This window comes from Mustelus asterias, chromosome 14 (genome assembly GCF_964213995.1).
Source record: "Mustelus asterias chromosome 14, sMusAst1.hap1.1, whole genome shotgun sequence".
NCBI lineage: Eukaryota > Metazoa > Chordata > Chondrichthyes > Carcharhiniformes > Triakidae > Mustelus > Mustelus asterias.
The window spans coordinates 45078542-45097675 of record NC_135814.1 but is presented as its reverse complement, the minus strand read 5'-3'; the positions used below and the strand labels follow the sequence as shown (position 1 = coordinate 45097675).

Below are 19134 nucleotides of genomic sequence, written 5' to 3'. Positions count from 1 at the left end.
CTAGCTGATGTCATGATTAAACTGAGTGTTTTCATTCCAATGAGAAAATTATTTAAACTTCAATTTTTCTCAATCTCTTTTCTCTTCTCATGCTTATTACCTTCTTCCAAAGTTGTGTTTCATATTTCATAGTAGTGGATGTTTGGAACATGCTCCCAGGTGGTGGAAGCAGGCCACATTTAAGAGGGTACATGAATAGGGAGTGAATAGAGGGATACGATCCGAGTAAGGGCAGAAGGTTTTTTTTTTTAAGTTTAGTCAGGGCATCATGATCGCATGGGCTTGGAGGGCCGAAAACCTGTTCCTGTGCTGTACTTTTCTTTGTTCTTCTTTGCATTTTATTTCCTTGTCTATTTTTTATCTAATCCCAGTTGGTTCTCAAGGATATAAGGAAGCCTTTTACATACACTATCGCCTGGGCAAGTTTACATCTCACGCAGTTTTAGGGATTAGGTCCAGGACATCTAACATGTAGATGAGGGAAAGGAGCAGACAAAAGCTGGATCCTTTGGAGTATCCACCACCCTCCCCTTTTCCCCTTCACCACCTCATCTCCCAAGCCCATCCTCCCACCCCCACCAGCCACTGCTTTAGGCCGTTAGACCATTTACAATCTCAAAGCCCCTATTTGACCAAAGCTGAGCCTCTGAGCCATTATCCTGCCTCTAACAGAACCATGTACATTATATTGTCTTTGTATCTGCCTATCTGCAAATAAATGTTTCATCCATACCTTTGTTGCCTCTAAACTATTACTTCAATGCTATCATAGCTGGACTCCATAACCTTCTGCCATTCAAGACAGTTGCTACAAGCCATATTAGTCCATCATTGCCATATTCTTGATCCCACAACAGCTCAAAAGTGATTTATCCTTGGATTTAAATAATGACCTTTACTCCCTCATTTTTTTTTTAAACTTTGTGAAGGCCTACAAACTCCACTCATTCCTTCCATTCTTGTCTCGTGTGCATTTCCTTAATCACTTTGTCTCACCAATGGTAGCAATACATTCAACTGTCTAGGTCCTTTGCTCTGCAATATTGTGCCTAAACTCTCATGCATCTGCGTAGCTCTCTCCTCCTTCAAGTTCTTCTTTAAAATCCACCACTTTGACAACATTTTCGGTCATCCATCTGAAATTCTCTTTCACTTCAAATTTGTTTTTCAGTCCTCAGAAAGAACTAGTATATATATATTTCTAACAGTAGCATAGAATCCTTAAAATGCAGAAGGCGGCCATTTGGCCCTTTGAGTGTGCACTGACTCCCAGAAAGAGCATCTTACCCAAGCCTGCCTCCCTGCCCTATCCCCGTAACCCTGCGCATTTGCCATGGCTAATCCACCTAACCTACACATCTTTGGACTGTGGGAGGAAACTGGAGCACTCGGAGGAAACCCACGCAGACACAGGGAGAACATGCAAACTCAACACAGACAGTCACCCAAGGCCAGAATCGAACCTGGCAGCAGTGCCAACCACTGTGCCACCCTTTATACATGTTCAAGACATTGTTAAATCAGAGATGCTGATAAGAATCAGAAATGATCTTCTAAAAACACCATCTAAAAGAGACTAACTACTTCATGGTGTCTAGTTCATCTCCTTCCTTTCATCAATTTACTTGTACAGTTATTTTCTTCTGTCCAACCATCTGAAGTTCCACGCAGGTGATTTCTGTTATTGTTCATATCTGATCTTTGCGACTGGTTTAGCAAATTGGTGCCGACGTGTTATTTCTGATTGATTCATTTGTGCAATACCAAAATGTTTTGAGCAACTTCCATAATAGTTACCTAAATCCTAACCCTCTGTTAAATAGGAATAATAACTATTTAATTTTGTATAAATTACACACTGAAATCAATATATTTTTAGAATGGATATCAACACCAAAATATTACCTGCTATCATCGTACACCCAACTCACTTACCCATTCCAAGCAAGCTCCTATATACCCCTTCGAAGTCAGTCCCATAATCACACACTGCCTTGCTCTTGCTCCCAAAATATTCCCACAGTTTTCCTGTTACATACAGCCATTCCTGTATTTGTTTTCTATCTGCCGATCCATAGATTATAAGAAAGTGGTGAGATTAGAATTTTCTGCAATGGCCGGCTATTCAAATTCCCAGCCCCACCACAATCCACTTTACTGTGAGTTATGTTTGACATTTTCAATTCCATTCTAAATATATTGAAGGCTACTCCATTATTTAGTCACCACTTGACTGCAATTGTTATCCCCAAGAAAATGAACAATGTCATTGGAGAGCCAGTACTTAATAAGAAAATTAAATCTTTAATTTCAGTTTTTTAAAGCCCTTCCGAAGAAGTTCCAAAAAACTGTACGAACTTGAAACATTAACTGTTTCTCTCTCCACAGATGCTGCCAAACCTGCTATGTTTTTCAAGAACTTTGTTTCTATTTCAAGCTCTTCACTGTCTTAAAATTGGTCAACAGTAAGGTGCTTACAAATGAAATAAGATCATTGATCAGGAGCGTGACAATAGAAAACAATGAGATTGTGGCATTCTTACTAATGAAGAAAAAAATGCACTGCTTCGACACAGGGGGAAAAACATCAGTACCAAGAGTGGAGGGTATTTAATAAATCAGCTTCAATCATGGTAACGTTTGTCTTAGTCTAAATTCAAATATTTTAGCCAGGCACTAGCTTAAAATGTATTTATTTGTATTAACAATCTTTGTGAAAACGGAAACTTAAAACAAAAACGCCTTCAATGTTGGATATATGAAATAGAAAGATCAGTGAAAATGCATAGCTGGTCGGGATCTCAAACAGAGAGGTTGACATTACAGCTGAAATCCATTAACTTTTCTTTCTCATTCAAATGCTTTCCAACTGTAAAATTATTTTGGTTTCAAATTTCAAAGATTTTCCTTCTCCTTAGTTTTCAAATGATTCATTTTAAATTATGCTAAAACTGGCCTCTGGCTTCTTGGTCTTCCCATTTACTGTTTATAAACATTACCTGTTTAAACCTGTTAAAACTAACTCCTTTAATAGCTCAACAAGTTTATCACGCAGGTAGCTGAGAGCAGAAGGTTCCACAGTCACCATAGATAAAATCTAATATTTGTTTTGAGAATGTTTTGATTTACATAATAGTAGCTTTTATAAATACGAATCTCTCTAAACATCCCAAGCCAGCACATTTGGCAAAATTAAAACAAACACACCTTATAATCAAGGAATTTCAGCACTCTTTTCTTGACTTCCTCTTTGGCACAACTTCGATCAACAATCTCATCCAATTTATGCTTAGCACCCATTCTTTGGCAGAAATCACAATCATATATATCCTGAATCAATTTAAGCCCGGATTTTAAAAAGACATCCATGTATATTTTTTAATAATGCTTTTACATATTTCAAACCAAAGTCATGTCATAGTATTTCAGCATTTTAAAATGGATATTTGAAATGCAAGGTGAGCTGAAATGCATTCACTCTACAGGTTCAAAGCAAAATTACATTTATTTTCTATTCACGATGTTGCACTCAGAATTAAAATATCCATCTTCACATTTATTTTTGTACATTTGACTTTTTAATAGGGGGAAGAGGCAAACACATGAATTTTAGCCTAATGGTTACTTGGAACGCTAAAACAGGAGAAATTGTGTGGTATACCAAGAGCCAAGTCATACACAACACAAAATTTAATGCTCCAGCTACCTCGGTTCAGTGCTTTACTGCTTACTGGTCAACTTTTTGCATGCAAGAGACAGAATTTCTGGTAATTCGTATACCATAAAAAGAAGGCATGTTGAATCTTAATTGGTATTTTGTATAAAAGGTTAGCTTACCATCCACGTGTATAAACAACTACCAGTTTAGTAGCAACACAACCACCCACGTCTGACACCAGATGCCAAATCATGCAATTCAAAGTGTTTGTTCAATAAATTACAAATTATGAATTTAAAATATGGAAATCAAGGTCACATTTCTAGATAGTATTGGCATATATCATGCTCCCCATCTATATTACTCCCAAGACTTTTATTTTAAGAACAGAGACAAGTGAGGGCTGAGAATGTTATGCATTCAATTTAGTGTTAGAAGACAAATCTGAAACTTGGGATATTTTACCACTACCTTACTCGCCACTGAGTACAATTTCAGAATTACAACATAAAATATCTTCCTGGACAAAAGATACAAAGGTAGTGCTTTCAAGGCACAGGTAGACTACACACAAAGTAGCGAAAATCTAAACTCTTTTCAGACATAGCTATTATACTTGAGCCTAAAATTTAGGCACTCCCTCTATTTCAATCAAATGCCAAATTTCAAAAACTAAGTCCAATAATTTTCCTCCTTTGGTAGCAATTTTAACCTTCAACACATAGCTATTTACAAATAAATCAAAACATGAAAGTATTGTTTGCTATTCACTTTACAGCGACTGTCGAAAGATATCCAGACTTGTGCAGTAAATGAATCAGGAGGCACTGCTTCTTCCCGTGACTCCAAGAAACATTTAACCAGTTCATTTTCACTGGCGTTATCAGATAAAGCAGTTCCGTTTGCATTGGTATAAAGAAAGCTGCCAATATTTTTGGATATTGGTAGCTCAGGTTACATCAGTGATCTGATTTTGCACTGGTTGACCTTCTTGAACATGAGTTGTGCAACATAGAAGATTCTATAACTAGAAATTAAGTAGCAAACTACTGTACGTGTTTTGGTACATAGTTTTCCAGTGTTGTGCAGATGGTCCAATAATGTGAATTTAAATGATTCTGCGTGCATCCATCCTGACAAAATATTACTGAACCATTTCTTAACTGCAACTACTACTAAGGCGCGCTCCATCTAGTGGTTTGAAATTGAAGCAGCAAATATCTGCCCAGCCATGCTTGCATTTCACATTAAGGTCCTTTGAATGAAATTCCTGTGCTCAACTACACACTTAATTTCTCCTGCAGCTTTACATTCCTTTGATGAAAGTAGAAACTCCCTTATTAGTTACTTTTTATGTTCAGGATGAGCAGACAGATTTTAATGTGTACACACATATAAGCCCATGTATATTGCAACACCAAGAATGAAATGCATACAAAATTGATGTTATCCAAAATTCAATTGTCAATTAGTCAATTTAGAAGTGAAAAGAATTCAAAGATTATTGATTATTTGTTCTAAATTTTTAAGTCAGTATGAAATGGTCGTCAAGCAGATTCATCACATATTTAAAACGTTCTTAAGGCCATTTACCTATGTCGAGGCACAGAACTCTAGCTTTGCCTGAATTGGCGGAAAGATCACATTTACATTTTGTTTTATGTTTGTTCTAGGGATGTGGGTAAACATTGGGAAAGCAGTATTTATGCCCCTCCCTTGTTGCCTTGAAGGCATCAATAGTCAAACAAGTAGTGTGGGTCTGAGTCATGTGTAGGCCAGATCAGGTATGGGTGGCAAGTTCCATTAGTAAAACCAGCTGGGTTTCCAGTGAAAAATAAATATTGTAGCATTTACGGCCATCTTCTGGTGCTGGCTCATACTCGCCAGAGTTCCTAAATTTGTTTTACAACTTTACTATGATGATATTTGAACTAGTCTATAACCATTGAGCTATCATACATGTAATTTTGGTTCCCCTTCCCACAGAAGGATACGAATACATAGGGAAAAATTACTTTGAAGCTGCAAGCGAAGACTCAGCTGAACTTGTTTTTTTTAATTACAGAAGATGGTTGGGTCGTATGGTGAAAATATAACCGAGGTCATTAACAAAAGTAGATGAATAATGTGTCAAAAGATATAAGAAGCAACTTACAGCATTCCATTACATTCAAAAAAGACAAGCACCCACGCCATATGATTCATGATCATACAAGCCAAGGATCAAGAAAACTCTCAAAATGTTAAAACTATGATGAGATTTTAATGTGAAAATTCTGGAATAATTTCAGTTCAGTATGAAAATTTAGCTTTTGAACACTTTTGGGTGGGAAAAAAATTGAAAATCTAGCTTTCTATTTGAACAGGTAAACCATTAAACGATTAAACGATATTGGCTTTAATTGAACTGAGACATGGATTATAAAACACAAAACACAAATGGGCCATTGCATTAATGGGATAGTGGCAATATTACTGGACTACCAATTCAAAGTGCTACTACTAATGCTCTGGGAACACAAGTTTAAATCACACCGTGGGGAGATGGAATTTAAATTCAGTTAATTAATAAATCTGAACTTAAAAGCTAGTCTCAGTAATGGTGACAATGAAACTACCAGATTGTTATAGAAATTAAAAGCAGCTCTGACGAAGGGTCATCTAGACTCGAAATGTTGGCTCTATTCTCTCCCCACAGATGCTGTCAGACCTGCTGAGATTTTCCAGCATTTTTTGTTTTTGTTGTAGATTATTATACAAACTCATCAGGTTCACTAATGCCCTTTAGGGAAGTAAATCTGCCATCCCTTTCCGTCTGGCCGACAGAGTTCCACAGCAACATAGCTGGGGGGGGGGGGTGTGTGTGTGTGTGTGTGTGTGTGTGTGTGTGTGTGTGTGTGTGTGTGTGTGTGTGTGTGGAAGAGAGAGAGAGAGAAAGAGAGAGACACAGCGTTTGCAACCATCTTCAGCCAGAAGTGTCAAGTGGATGATCCATCTTGGCCCACGGACTAAGGTTCCCAGTGTCACAGATGCCAGACTTAAGTTTACGTGATTAACTCCACTGAATAACAAGACTGTATGTAGCAATGGCCATGGGCATGGAAAATATCAGGAGATAGTACTAAAGACTTGTGCTCCAGAGCTGGAATGCCCCTAAGCAAGGTTACTTTAGTACAATATGTCCTGTCCACAAAAATTAAGACAAATTTAATCTGGCCAATTCCCACTCCAGTCTACTCTCAATGATCAGCACAATGATGGAAGATATCAACAGTGCTACCAAGTGACACTTGCATTGCAATAACCTGCTCACCAACACTCAGTTTGGGTTCTGTCAGAGCCAATCAACTCCAGGCTCCATTGCAGCCTTGGTCCAAATGTGGACAAAGAGCTGAATTCAAGCAGCGAGGTGAGTGACTGCACTAGACATCAATGCAGCATTTGACCAAGCATGGTGAAGAAGCCCCAACAAAAATAGATCTATGAGTAACTGGGAGAAACTCTACACGGGTTCGAATCATACCTAGCACAAAAAAAGATGGTTATGGCTGTTGGCAGCCAAATAGGTCATCACTTCAGGAGTTCCTGGGTAGTGTTCTAGGCCCAACCACCTTCAGCTGCTACATCAATCTTCTTCCCTCCATCATGATGTCAGAAATGGCAATGTTCACTGATGATTGCATTGTGTTAAACACCATTGGAAACTCTTCAAATGTTGGAGCAATCCCTGTCCACTTGCAGAAAGATCTGGACAGCATTCGAGCTTCAGTTGATAAGTCAAAATTAATATTCATGCCATACAAGTGCCAGGCAATCGCCATCTTCAAAATGAGAGAATCCAACCATCTCCCATTGATATTCAATGACAGTACCATAATTGAATTCCCTACTATCAACATTCCAGGAGTTACCATTGACCAGAAACTGAATTGGGCCAGCTATACAAGTACTATAACTACAAGAGCAAGTCAGAGGCTGGAAATTCTGCAGCAAGTAACTTCACCCCCTGACTCCCCCAAAGCCTGTCCACCATCTATAAGGCACAAATCAGGAGCATGATGAAATACTCTCCATTTTCCTGAACGAGCGCAGCTCAAACAACACTCAAGCGGCTCAACACCATCCAGGGCAAAGCACCCTGCTTGATCAGCACCTCATCCACTACTTTAAACATTCACTCACTCCAACACCGGCACACAATGGTAGTACCATATACAAAATGCACAGCATAAACTTGCCAACCCTCCTTTGACAACATCTTCGAACCCACATTCTCAATTACCTAGAAGAGCAACAGAAGCTAACACATAGGAACACGACCACCTGCAACACATCATCCTGACTTAGCCATTCCTTTACTGTCACTGAGTCAAAACCCTGAAACACTCTTCCAAAGAACACTGCGGGTATACCTATAACCAGATGGACCACTGCCTTCTTCTGAATGGCAATTAGGATGGGCAACAAATGCTGGTCGTGCCGGCAATGCTCAGATCCCATGAAAGAATTGTTTTAAAGTTCAGTAACTCACCACTTTTCAAGGGGCAAAGTCTCAGTGCAGCATAACACACATCATACCAATCGCAATTGAATTGTCAGCTCTCATTTGGACTGCAGGATGGTCACCTTATAGGTGGCGGCTTCACCTAGAAGAAATCCAAAAATAATTAACAACTGATGCTTGTTTTTAATCAATTAATTAAAACATTGTCTGCTTCCCAGACAAAAAAACACTACCTTAAAATTGCTAATTACTTTGTGTGATTTGAAGATGAACTATCCACTTTGTGTAGTGGAACACATATATGCTTACATTCACTATAAAAATGTGTTACTATAATCAAGCCCATTTTCTAAAATCACAACAAAACTTAAATTAGCATATTCAACTGAAAAGTCTCATAACCCAAAATAAAAAGAAGATAGCTGAACTTTCATGTTTCAGAATGACTAACAGATACTTCATCGAACACTACACAATTGCACTTCATAAAGTTCAACACAATTGGGAATGTTACTCACAATCGTCTTAATTTTTGTCATCATTGAAACACAGCTAGATGTCATAATGCAAAATGGAAGTTCTATAAAGACATTTCCCCCATAAAAAAGCACTTCAGAAGCAGAAATCTGCAAGATGCCAGAGGCACTAAAAATTAAAGTGGCCTTTATAAACATTTAGCTCTATATACAATAGATAGATATGATATAGGTAACTTTCTCAATAATTATGATGTGACCAATAGCTTTCACACTTGGAAATGAACTAAAATCAAAGGAGCGCACTGTCAACTTCCATTCTATAGTTCTGCTATCAAAACGTACAGACAGTTTTGGCTTTTTTGAAGCAAATCTTTACAAATAGTTACAAAGCATACCTTCAAAATGTGACCAGCGCAGCACTGAAGTGTCAGTGTGATAGATCCAAGATAACTTACAGCAACACAAGCATGAAAAGGAGCAGTTAATGACTGAAAATCTATTTGAAATAGTGTTTTCTGTGACCTTGGTTAGAGGGTACGATAGCATAGGGGTTGTGTTACTCAACTAGGAATCCAGAGATCTGCACGAAGACTTTGGAGATGCAAGTTCGAATCCCACCACAGCACAGAATCATAGAATTCCTACAATACACAAGGAGGCCATTTGACCCATCAAGTCTGTACCAACCACAATCCCATCCGGGCCCTATTCCCGTAACTTCCGCACATTTACCCTACTAATCCCCCTGACACTAGGGGCAATTTAGCATGGCCAATCAACCTAATCCGCACATCTCTAGACTGTGGGAGGAAAAGGGAGCACCCGGAGGAAACCCACACAGACACAGGGAGAATGTGCAAACTCCACACAGACAGTGACCGAGGCCGGAATTGAACCTGGGTCCCTGGTGCTGTGAGGCAGCACTGCTAACCATTGTGCCACCATGCCACCCTGAGCAATTGAGGAATTTGAATTCAAATAAGTAAATAAAAAGGTAGAATATGGAAAAGGCTAGCCTCAGTAAAGGTGACCATGAAACTACAAGATTGGCATGAAAATTCACCTCATTAACTAACATTCTTGAGGAAGGAAACTTGACATCCTGACCTACATGTGACTCCAAACTCACAGCAATATGCTCGACTCTTAGATAAAAGCTGCGATGCTGGAATCTGAAACGAAAACAGAAAATGCTGGAAAATCTCAGGAGGTCTGACAGTATCTGGGGAGAGAGAATAGAGCCAACATTTCAAGTCTGGATGACCCTTTGTCAGAGCACACAGCTGTGCGACCCTTCATCATAGCTCTGATGAAGGGTCATCTAGACTCAAAACATTGGCTCTATTCTCTCTCCACAGATGCTGTCAGATCTGTTGACATTTTCCAGCATTCTCTGCTTTTTCGACTCTGTGAAATGGTATAAGTAAGCCACTCAGCTGTACAAAATTGTTACGAAAAACTCAAGCAAAAACTGAAGCTGGTTTACACACTGCAGAACCTAGGCGAAAGGTAAGCTACAAGAGTGTTTCAGTAGCACCACTGCTGATCAGATCTGAAAAACATATTTGCCAAATTATACCCGAGGCACATTGCGAGAACTAACGCCAGGGGGAAAATCTACTTGACCTTGTCCTCACCAACCTATCACAACGAGTGATCACTACACAGTCCTTGTGCATACAAAGTCCTGTATTTGGACTGAGGACATCCTTTTTGATTTGATTTATTATTGTCACATGTATTGGGATAGTGAAAGGTATTGTTTCTTGCACGTTGTACAGACAAAACATATAATTCATAGAATACATTGGGAGGAAGGAAAGGCGAGGGTGTAAATATAGTGTTACAGTCAAATCAAATCCTCCATCATGTCATGCAGCCATGCCAAGTGGGAAAGATCCAGAGCAGTAGCAAATCAAAGCTGGCCATCCATAAAATGCTATGTGTCATCAGCAGTAGAAGAATTGTATTCCAGCATAATCCGTAACCTCATGGCACTGCATATTTCGCATTCTAGCATTAGCATCATGCAAAGGGAAGACCCCTGATACAATCGTGAGTGTAGAAAAGCATGCCAGGAGCAGCACCAGGCACACCTAAAAATAAGATGCCAACCTGGTGAAGATACATTCACACTACAACAGCCAAAGCAGCATGCAATAGACAGAGCCAAGTGATCCTGCAATGAACAGGTCATATCAAAGCTCAGCAGTCCTGCCACATCCAGTTGTGAATTGTGATGGACAATTAAACTAATGACAGCATAAAGCTTCATGAACACTTTCTCCTCAGCAGGAAGAGGTGTTAGTAAAATTCTCAACATGTCTGGGAGAGGGGTTGTGGGGGACTGGAATAGAAACTGGGATTGAAATGAAAGCAGACAGTTGGAGAAATGGAACTGCGCATGCATGGAGTTGGCAGCAAATGTCATATCAACTGATTGCAATGGAGACTGCAAAGGATATGAGCCTGGCAACACTGCAGCTGTAGTGCTGAAGATTTGTATTCCAGAACTAGCCACATTCTTAGCAAGGTTTTCCAATACAGCTACAACACTGGCATCTACCCAACAAAGAGTAAACTTGCCCAGGTATATTCTGTCCACAAAATGCAGGACAAACGTGATCTTGCAAATAACCACTGCATCAGATTACACTCAATTATCAGTAAATTGATCGACAGTGTCAGCATCAGTGCTATCAAGCAGCAATTAACTTACCAGTTTGGGCTCTGTCAGCTCTGATTTTATGATAGTCTAGGTCCGTAGGCGACGTGACAGTGACTGCTCTTGGCAGCATTTGACCAAGTGTGGCATTAAAAATGAAATCAATGGGATTTAGGGGGAAAACTATCCATTATCACAAAGGAAGATAGGTGTGGTCTTTGAAGATAAATTCAACTCAACCCTTGGGGATTGCTGCAGACGATTCTCAGTGCAGTGTCCTCGGCACAGCCATCTTCAGCTGTTTTATATGCTACCTTTCCTTCATCATATCAGGAGGTTGGCATGTTGCTGTTGATTGTAGTGTCCAATTCAAATTCACACTTCTTCAGCCCATACACAGCAAGAGATGGACAACATTCAAGCTTGGGCTGATAAGTGACAAGTAGCATTAAGGCTGCACAAGTGCTAGGCAATTACCATCTACAACAGGAAGGAACTAATCACTCCCCTTTACATTCAATGGCATTAACATTGCTGAGTTCCACACCATAAAAATCCTGGAGATTACCATTGACCAGAAACTTAATTGGACCAGTCACAGATCAGATCAGGGACTATGAATTCTGTGATGAGTATTAGGCCGAATGGCCTACTTCTGTTCCTACATCTTAGGTCTAACTCACCACCTGACCTCCCAAAGCCTGCCCAATTTCTGTAAGGCACTCAAGCCAGGAGTGTAATGGAATGCTCCTCACTTGCCTGGAGGCGGCACGGTGGCACAGTGGTTAGCACTGCTGCTTCAAAGCACCAGGGACCCGGGTTCCACTGTCTATGTGGAGTTTGCACATTCTCCCCATGTCTGCGTGGGTTTGCTCCAGGTGCTCTGGTTTTCTCCCACAGTTCAAAGATGTGCGGGTTAGGTGGATTGGTCATGCTAAATTGCCCCTTAGTGTCAGGGGGATTAGCTAGGTCAAATGTATGGGGTCATAGGGATAGAGCCTGGGTGGGATTGTAGTTGGTGCAGACTCGATGGGCCAAATGGTCTCCTTCTGCACTGTAGGGATTCTATGGATGAGTGCAGCTCCAACAATAATCAATGCCATCCAGGCCAGAGCAGCCTGTTTTACTGGCATCCTATCCATCATTGTCATCATTCATTCCCTCCACTACCAGCTCACCATGACTTCAGTGTGCATCATATACAAAATGCATAATAGCAACTTGCCTGGAGATGAGCATGGCTCCAACACCACTCCAGAAGCTCAACACCATCTAGGACAAAGCACCCCACTTCATCAGCACCCAACCACGAACGTAAACTTTCATTCCTTCTACCACTGACACACAGTGACACCAAGTGTCTACTATCTACTAGTGTGACATTAGTGTACCTTTAAGAGTTTTTTCTCTTAATCATATTTTCTGCAGTTGTAAGCAGGCCTTTCAGTTGTTTTCTCATTATGGCACCGGTTTGTCTGGAGGAGTCTTTTTATTGTGGCTTAAAGGTGGGTTTGTTCATTTTTACTGAGATGTTTATGAATCTGCATTAGGAGAAAAATTGGTTTGCAGGTCAGGTGACAGGAGCTCTTTTGTTTTCAGTTTGAGCTGCTGTTCTGAGTTCAGTTCAAGAAGGGACAGCAAGCTGAAAAGTAGTATTTCTCTCTCCCTGTTTCATTTGGAAATTTTGCTGGTTATCTGAAAACAAGGTCCTGCCTTTCTAACGGGGAGAATCTGCTGTTGGTGGCTTGACCAGAGTTTACCTGGGGTTCTGGGAAGCTGTTCTGACTTTAAGCTGTTCTGGGTGTGTCAAGAGGATGACTAGAACTTATAAAACTGAGTTTTCAATTCTCCAACCAAAGGACTCAATTCCAGTATCACGTGAGCATTAGACTTTGCTGTGTTGAACTTGTTTGAAGGTTTTAGATAGATTGGAACATCTTCGATATATTTGTTAAGGATTTATATTATTGTGGTTTTGTTGTTGTTTGTAATTAATAAAAGTTATTGCTACTTTTCTTTCCATACATGTTAACTACATCCTTAAATAAACTTTGTTTGATAAAAGCTCCCCAGAGGGCCATTTGAATCATACCTGAAGTGAAATATATCCTAAGCCATATTCAAGATGCAGAACTTATGATCTAGTTGGGCTCCATAAAACACTTTGGAGTTTCTGACCTGAACCATAACAAGATACACAGCAGCAACTTGCTAAAACTCCTCCAACAGCACTTTCCAAACCCGTGACCTCATCATCTAGGAGGACAAGGTCAGCAGATGCTTATGAACACCATCACCTGCAAATTCCCCATCCTGACTTGGAACAACATCATCAATATCATTGGCACTACTATTGTGCTAAATGGTATAGACTTCAAACAGATCGAACAAAACAAAATTAGGCATCCAAGAAGCGCTGTGGGCCACCATCAGCAGCAGAACTGTACTCAACCACAATCTGTAAGTTCATGGCCCATTATATCCCCCACTCTATCATCACCACCAAGCCAGGGATCAACTCTTGTTCTATGAAGAATGCAGGAGGGCATGCCAGTAGTAACACAAGACATACTTTAAAAATGAGATATCAACCTCATGAAGCTACAACATAGGACTACTTGAGTGCCAAACAGCATTAGCAACAAGTAAGATAGAGCCAAGCAATCCCACAACTACGGATCAGATCTAAGCTCTGCAGTCCGGTCACATCCAGCCCTGAATGATGGTGGACAATTAAACAATTAACTGGAGGAGGGGGTTCCACATAGATCCCCATTCTCAATGATGGAGGAGTCCAGCACATCAATGCAAAAGATAAAGCTGAAGCATTTGCAATAATCTTCAGCCAGAAGTGCCGAGTGGATGATCCATCTAAGTCTCCTCCGGAGGTCCCCAACCTCACAAATGTCAGTCTTCAGCCAATTCAATTCACTCCACGTGATATCAAAAAATGGCTGAAGGCTCTGGATACTGAAAAGACGACAGGCCCTGACAATACTGAAGACCTTTGTTCCAGACTTGCCACGTCCCTAGCCAAGCTGTTTCAATACAGCTACAATATTAGCATACATCCAGCAGTGTGGAAAATTGCCCCCTACTCATGATCATCTGTGAAGTGATGGAAGGGGTAATCAACAGTGCTATCAAATGGCACTTAGCAATAACTTGCTCACAGATGCTTAGTTTAGGTTCTGCCACGGTCACTCGGTTCCTGACCTCATTACAGCCTTGGTTCAAAAATGGACAAAAGAGCTGAATGCCATAGGTGAGGTGAGAGTGACTGCCCTTGACATCAAGGCAGCATTTGACTAACTATGGCATCAAGGAGCCCTTGCAAAATGGGAGTCAATGGGAATTGGGGCAAATCCTCTGCTGGTTGGAGTCATACCTGGCACAAAGGAAGATGGCTGTGGTGGTTGGAGGTCAACCATCTCAGCTCCAGGGCATCGCTGCAAGAGTCCTCCAGGGTAGCGTCCTAGGCCCAACCATCTTCAGCTGCTTCATCCATGACCTTCCTTCCATCATAAGGTCTGAAGTGGGGACGTTCTCTGATGATTGCATAATGTCCAGTACCATTCGCAACTCCTCAGATACTGAAGCAAACCATGTCCAAATGTAATAAGACCTGGACAATATCTAGACTTGGGCTGACAAGTAGCAGGTAACATTCACACCACACAAGTGCCAGGCTAGAGAAAAGAAGGAAATGATAATCACCAGACAGTTCAGAAAGAACAGGCAGTCAGTGCAGGAGTCCCTTGGGGTCCTGCTAGCTAACCAATATTCCATTTTGGAAGCTGATGAGGGCACTGGTACCTCAGAGGAGTGCAGTCAGAGCCAAGCTTCTGGTACCACAAGCGGCTTGACTGTACAGAGTTGGAGCAAGAAGAAAGGAAGAGCAATAGAAATAAGGGATTCTTTAGTCAGGGGAGCAGACAGGTGTTTCTGCAGCCGAAGACATGACATGACTCCAGGATGGTGGGTTACCTCGCTGGTGTCACTGAATGGCTCCAGGGCATCCTGAAATGGTGATGCGTTTGAGGTAGTGGTACATGTTGGTACCAATGATATGGGCAAAGTGAGGAATGAGGTATTTTAATCAAGAATTCAGGGAGCGAGGCAGTAGATTATAAAGCAGCACCTCAGTGATTGTAATCTCTGGATTACTCCCAGTGCCACGTGCTAACGAGTATAGAAATAGGAGAAACTATTTTTGCTGATTGAGGAGTTTAGGGCTGGTCCAAAAATTAAAGAAGTGAAATTAGGAAACACTTCTACACACACAATGGGTGATTGAAGTTTGAAATTCTCTTCCACAAACAGCAATTAATGCTAGATCAATTGCTAATTTTAAATCAGAGATTGGTATATTTTTGTGAACCAAAGATACCAAGGGATATTGAGCAAAGGCAGGTATGTGGAATTAAGTCATGGATCAGCCATGCTTTCATTGAAAAAAAAGTTAAAGTTAAAAACGTTAAAGTAGGCTTACATTAACACTGCAATGAAGTTATGGCCAATGCACCTAACTAGCACATCTTTCGGACTGTGGGAGGAAACCAGAGCACCCAGAGGAAACCCACGCAGACACGAAGAGAACATGCAGACTCCACAGAGACAGTCACTCAAGTCGGGAATCGAACACAGGTCCCTGGTGCTGTGAGGCAGCAGTTCTAACCATTGTGCCACTGTGGAGCAGACTTGAGGGGCCTTCTCATGGAAACAAGTGCAGCTCTGCCAGTGCAGTCCATGTAGATGGAAAATAAAAACATGTATCGCTTGAAACAGTGGAAACTCGAATTACTGATGTTGAACAACATTTTTTTGCAGCAAGCTTTCTTTTCTCTTGTGTCAATGAGATTTATCCCAAAGTTTATATGGCTTCATAAAAAACTGCCACTGTTCAACAAACCACTATTTGTTGCTCAAAGTCAACAATTCCCTTCTCGTTCTCAGTAATTGTTTTTAAGGGTTTTTCAATTTCTGCCCCTCCAAATTGGGCTACCTAAAGTTCAAATGTTTTGAATCTTACAAAAAGAGCCAGTGTAAGGACACAGCAAAATGGCACAGACATGGCAGCAACAGGAAGAACCAAATGCAAGCAAAACGTTAACCGTTTTCCCTTCTTACAGATGCCGCCAGACCTGCTGAGCTTTTCCAGCATCCTTGGTTGTTTCAGATTCCAGTATCCACAGTATTTTGCTTACTTTACTTAAGCAGACGATCTGATCATTATCACAAGTCTTCTCAAATTGGCTGCCACATTTCCAACATTCCAACAGTGACCAGACTTCAAAAGTACTTCATTCGCTATAAAACACTTTGTGCCATCCTGAGGTCATGACAGTCACAATATAAATGCAAGTCTTTCTTTATTGAAGCCAATGAAAGGATGGTACATGAAAAATGGAAAATGCTGCAGCATTAATTGCTTTTCTGAGATTGGAGCTGACGCATGATTTGCAGACAGAATAGAGGAAGTTTTATTCGGCATCTAGGGAGTGTGATATATAACTTGAGAGTTCTTGACGCAGACAGTAGATGCTTGATATGGGAAGCATTCTATTTTCCATCATTAATATCCTCACCTCGATGAGTACAGAAATTTGAAAGAAAATATTGTTTAAAATTAAAATTGCTCAAGCAGCGACCAGTATCTTTTCATCAATCACTTCTTTAAAAAAAATTGCATGTTTTATTGAACTTCTGATTTTCCTTTGGCAGTCATTGGAAGTACTCCCCAGAAGCAATTCAAATTTATTCAGTATCGGAGCCAGGGAGTTCCCAGGTTCACTCTGAGCTAATAACCGAGGTATTGCAAGGTTGCAGTAAGGGCATTAAAAATGGCTTCAGCTCTTGTGACTGCAAGGACAGGTGATAGACTGCAAATTCTATAGCAAGTAACTCACCACCTGCCTCCCAAAAGCCTACCCACCAACTACAAGGCAAAAATCTATCAACACATTGAAAGGATTTCATTTTCTGGGGATGACAGAATACTCTCCACCTGCCTGAATGAGTGCAGTTCCAACAACACTGAAGAAGCAAGATACCATCCAGGACAATTTTTCCAGCATCCTTGGTTGTTTCAGATTCCAGCATCCACAGTATTTTGCTTACTTTACTAAAGCAGATGATCTGATCATTTTCACAAGTGTTCTCAAATTGGCTGCCACTCCCAAGTTATATATCACACTCCCTAGATGCCAAATAAAACTTTCTATATTCTGTCTGCAAATCATGCATCAGCTCCAATCTCAGAAAAGCAACTAATGCTGCAGCAGTTCATTTTCTGCTTTTCATGTACCATCCTTTCACTGGCTTCAATAAAGAAAGACTTGCATTTGTATTGCGACTGTTATGACCTCAGGATGTCACAAAGTGATTTATAGCAAATGAAGTATTTTTGAAGTCTGGTCACTGTTGGAATGTTGGCTGGCGCCCCATCCACCATCTTAAACATTCACTCCACCACCAGCAGACAATGGCAGAGTATGCATCATGTACAAAATGCAAAGCAGCATCTCACCAAGGTTCCTTCAAGAGTACCTTACAAACCCACAACCTCTACCATCTGGAAGGACAAGGGTTACAGTAACAAAGAAGCACCAACATCATCTGCAAGCTCCTCCCTAGTCACACACCATCCTGACTTGGAACAATGTCACTGCATCGAACTCCTGAAACTCCCTAAATAATAGCACTATGGTTATACCTATACTACCTGGACTGCAACGGTTCAAAGTGGTGGTCAAGTGCAATGAGGAATGGTCGATAAATGCTGGTGCACATCTCAAGAACAAATTAAAATTAAAAAATTAAAATGTCAAAACAGCAGAATGGTTGATATCAGCAGGTAAATGTCAGAGGTTCTAGCAGAGTAAAAAGCTTTGCTCCACATTTCTAATATGTTGTATCATATCTGATGGCTAGAACTCAACTTGAATGTTAATTGTAAGTTTGGATAAAAGTAGCTAAAAGCACGTCAATGCAAGCATTTCTGCAATATCCAGGTCTCTGATGGGCACAGAATTTTACTAATACATTGAAAGGATTTCATTTTCTGGAGGTGAATTATTGAAAGGCTACTTCTATTCTATCAAGAGCATTCAGTAAATAGTCAATTTCACCTTAATTATACTGTAATCTGCATACTGCTAAACTGTAACCAAACTACAGAATTTTGTACCATTGAGCTATTTTTGACACATCAAAATACAATAAATCTTCTGTTTGCTATTATCTTATTTACCCCGGAAAAAAAATAAGGAAGAATGACGTTCATTAGTTTAAATTGTACTTTAAAAGTCATATAAACACAGACACAGAAAATGCTGGAAAATCTCAGCAGGTCTGACAGCATCTGTGGGGAGAGAATAGAGCCAACATTTCAAGTCTAGATGACCCTTTGTCAGAGCTGACAGCAAAGAGAATCAGCAGAGATGTATACTATTGGGACGGGCAGGGGGGTTGGACAAAGGGAATATAAATGAGGATACAGAAGGCTGAGATTTTCCAGCATTTTCTGTTTTTGTTTCCGATTCCAGCATCCGCAGTATTTTGCTTTTATCAGGTAAACACAGTGGTTTAAGTGAATAGTGTCGATACACTTGAAGATAAGCTTATGAGGGAGAAGAAAATCTAGAGGGTCATGGTGATCGAGTTAGATGAGGAATGGCAAGAGAAGACTTAAGCAGAACACGGATTGGCCTGTTCCAGGGCAATTATATAAACTGACTTAAAATTGCTCAATAGATAACGGACTTAAACTGTTATTTTCACTTACTAGAAATATGTCAATTAGAAAATAAAGGAATGTTTTTCACAT

General features: G+C 40.3%; 1 protein-coding gene across 11 annotated transcripts in view; it reads right to left on the bottom strand.

Annotated features, from left to right (window-relative positions):
* baz2ba (bromodomain adjacent to zinc finger domain, 2Ba) overlaps window positions 1-19134 on the bottom strand; it is a 267052-nt gene that overhangs the window by 204425 nt on the left and 43493 nt on the right. For all 11 annotated transcript variants that reach the window (XM_078228289.1, XM_078228297.1, XM_078228290.1 and 8 more), the window contains one exon: window positions 8190-8304. The gene's annotated coding sequence lies outside the window, so the exon portion shown is untranslated. The remainder of the gene's footprint in view (window positions 1-8189; window positions 8305-19134) is intronic.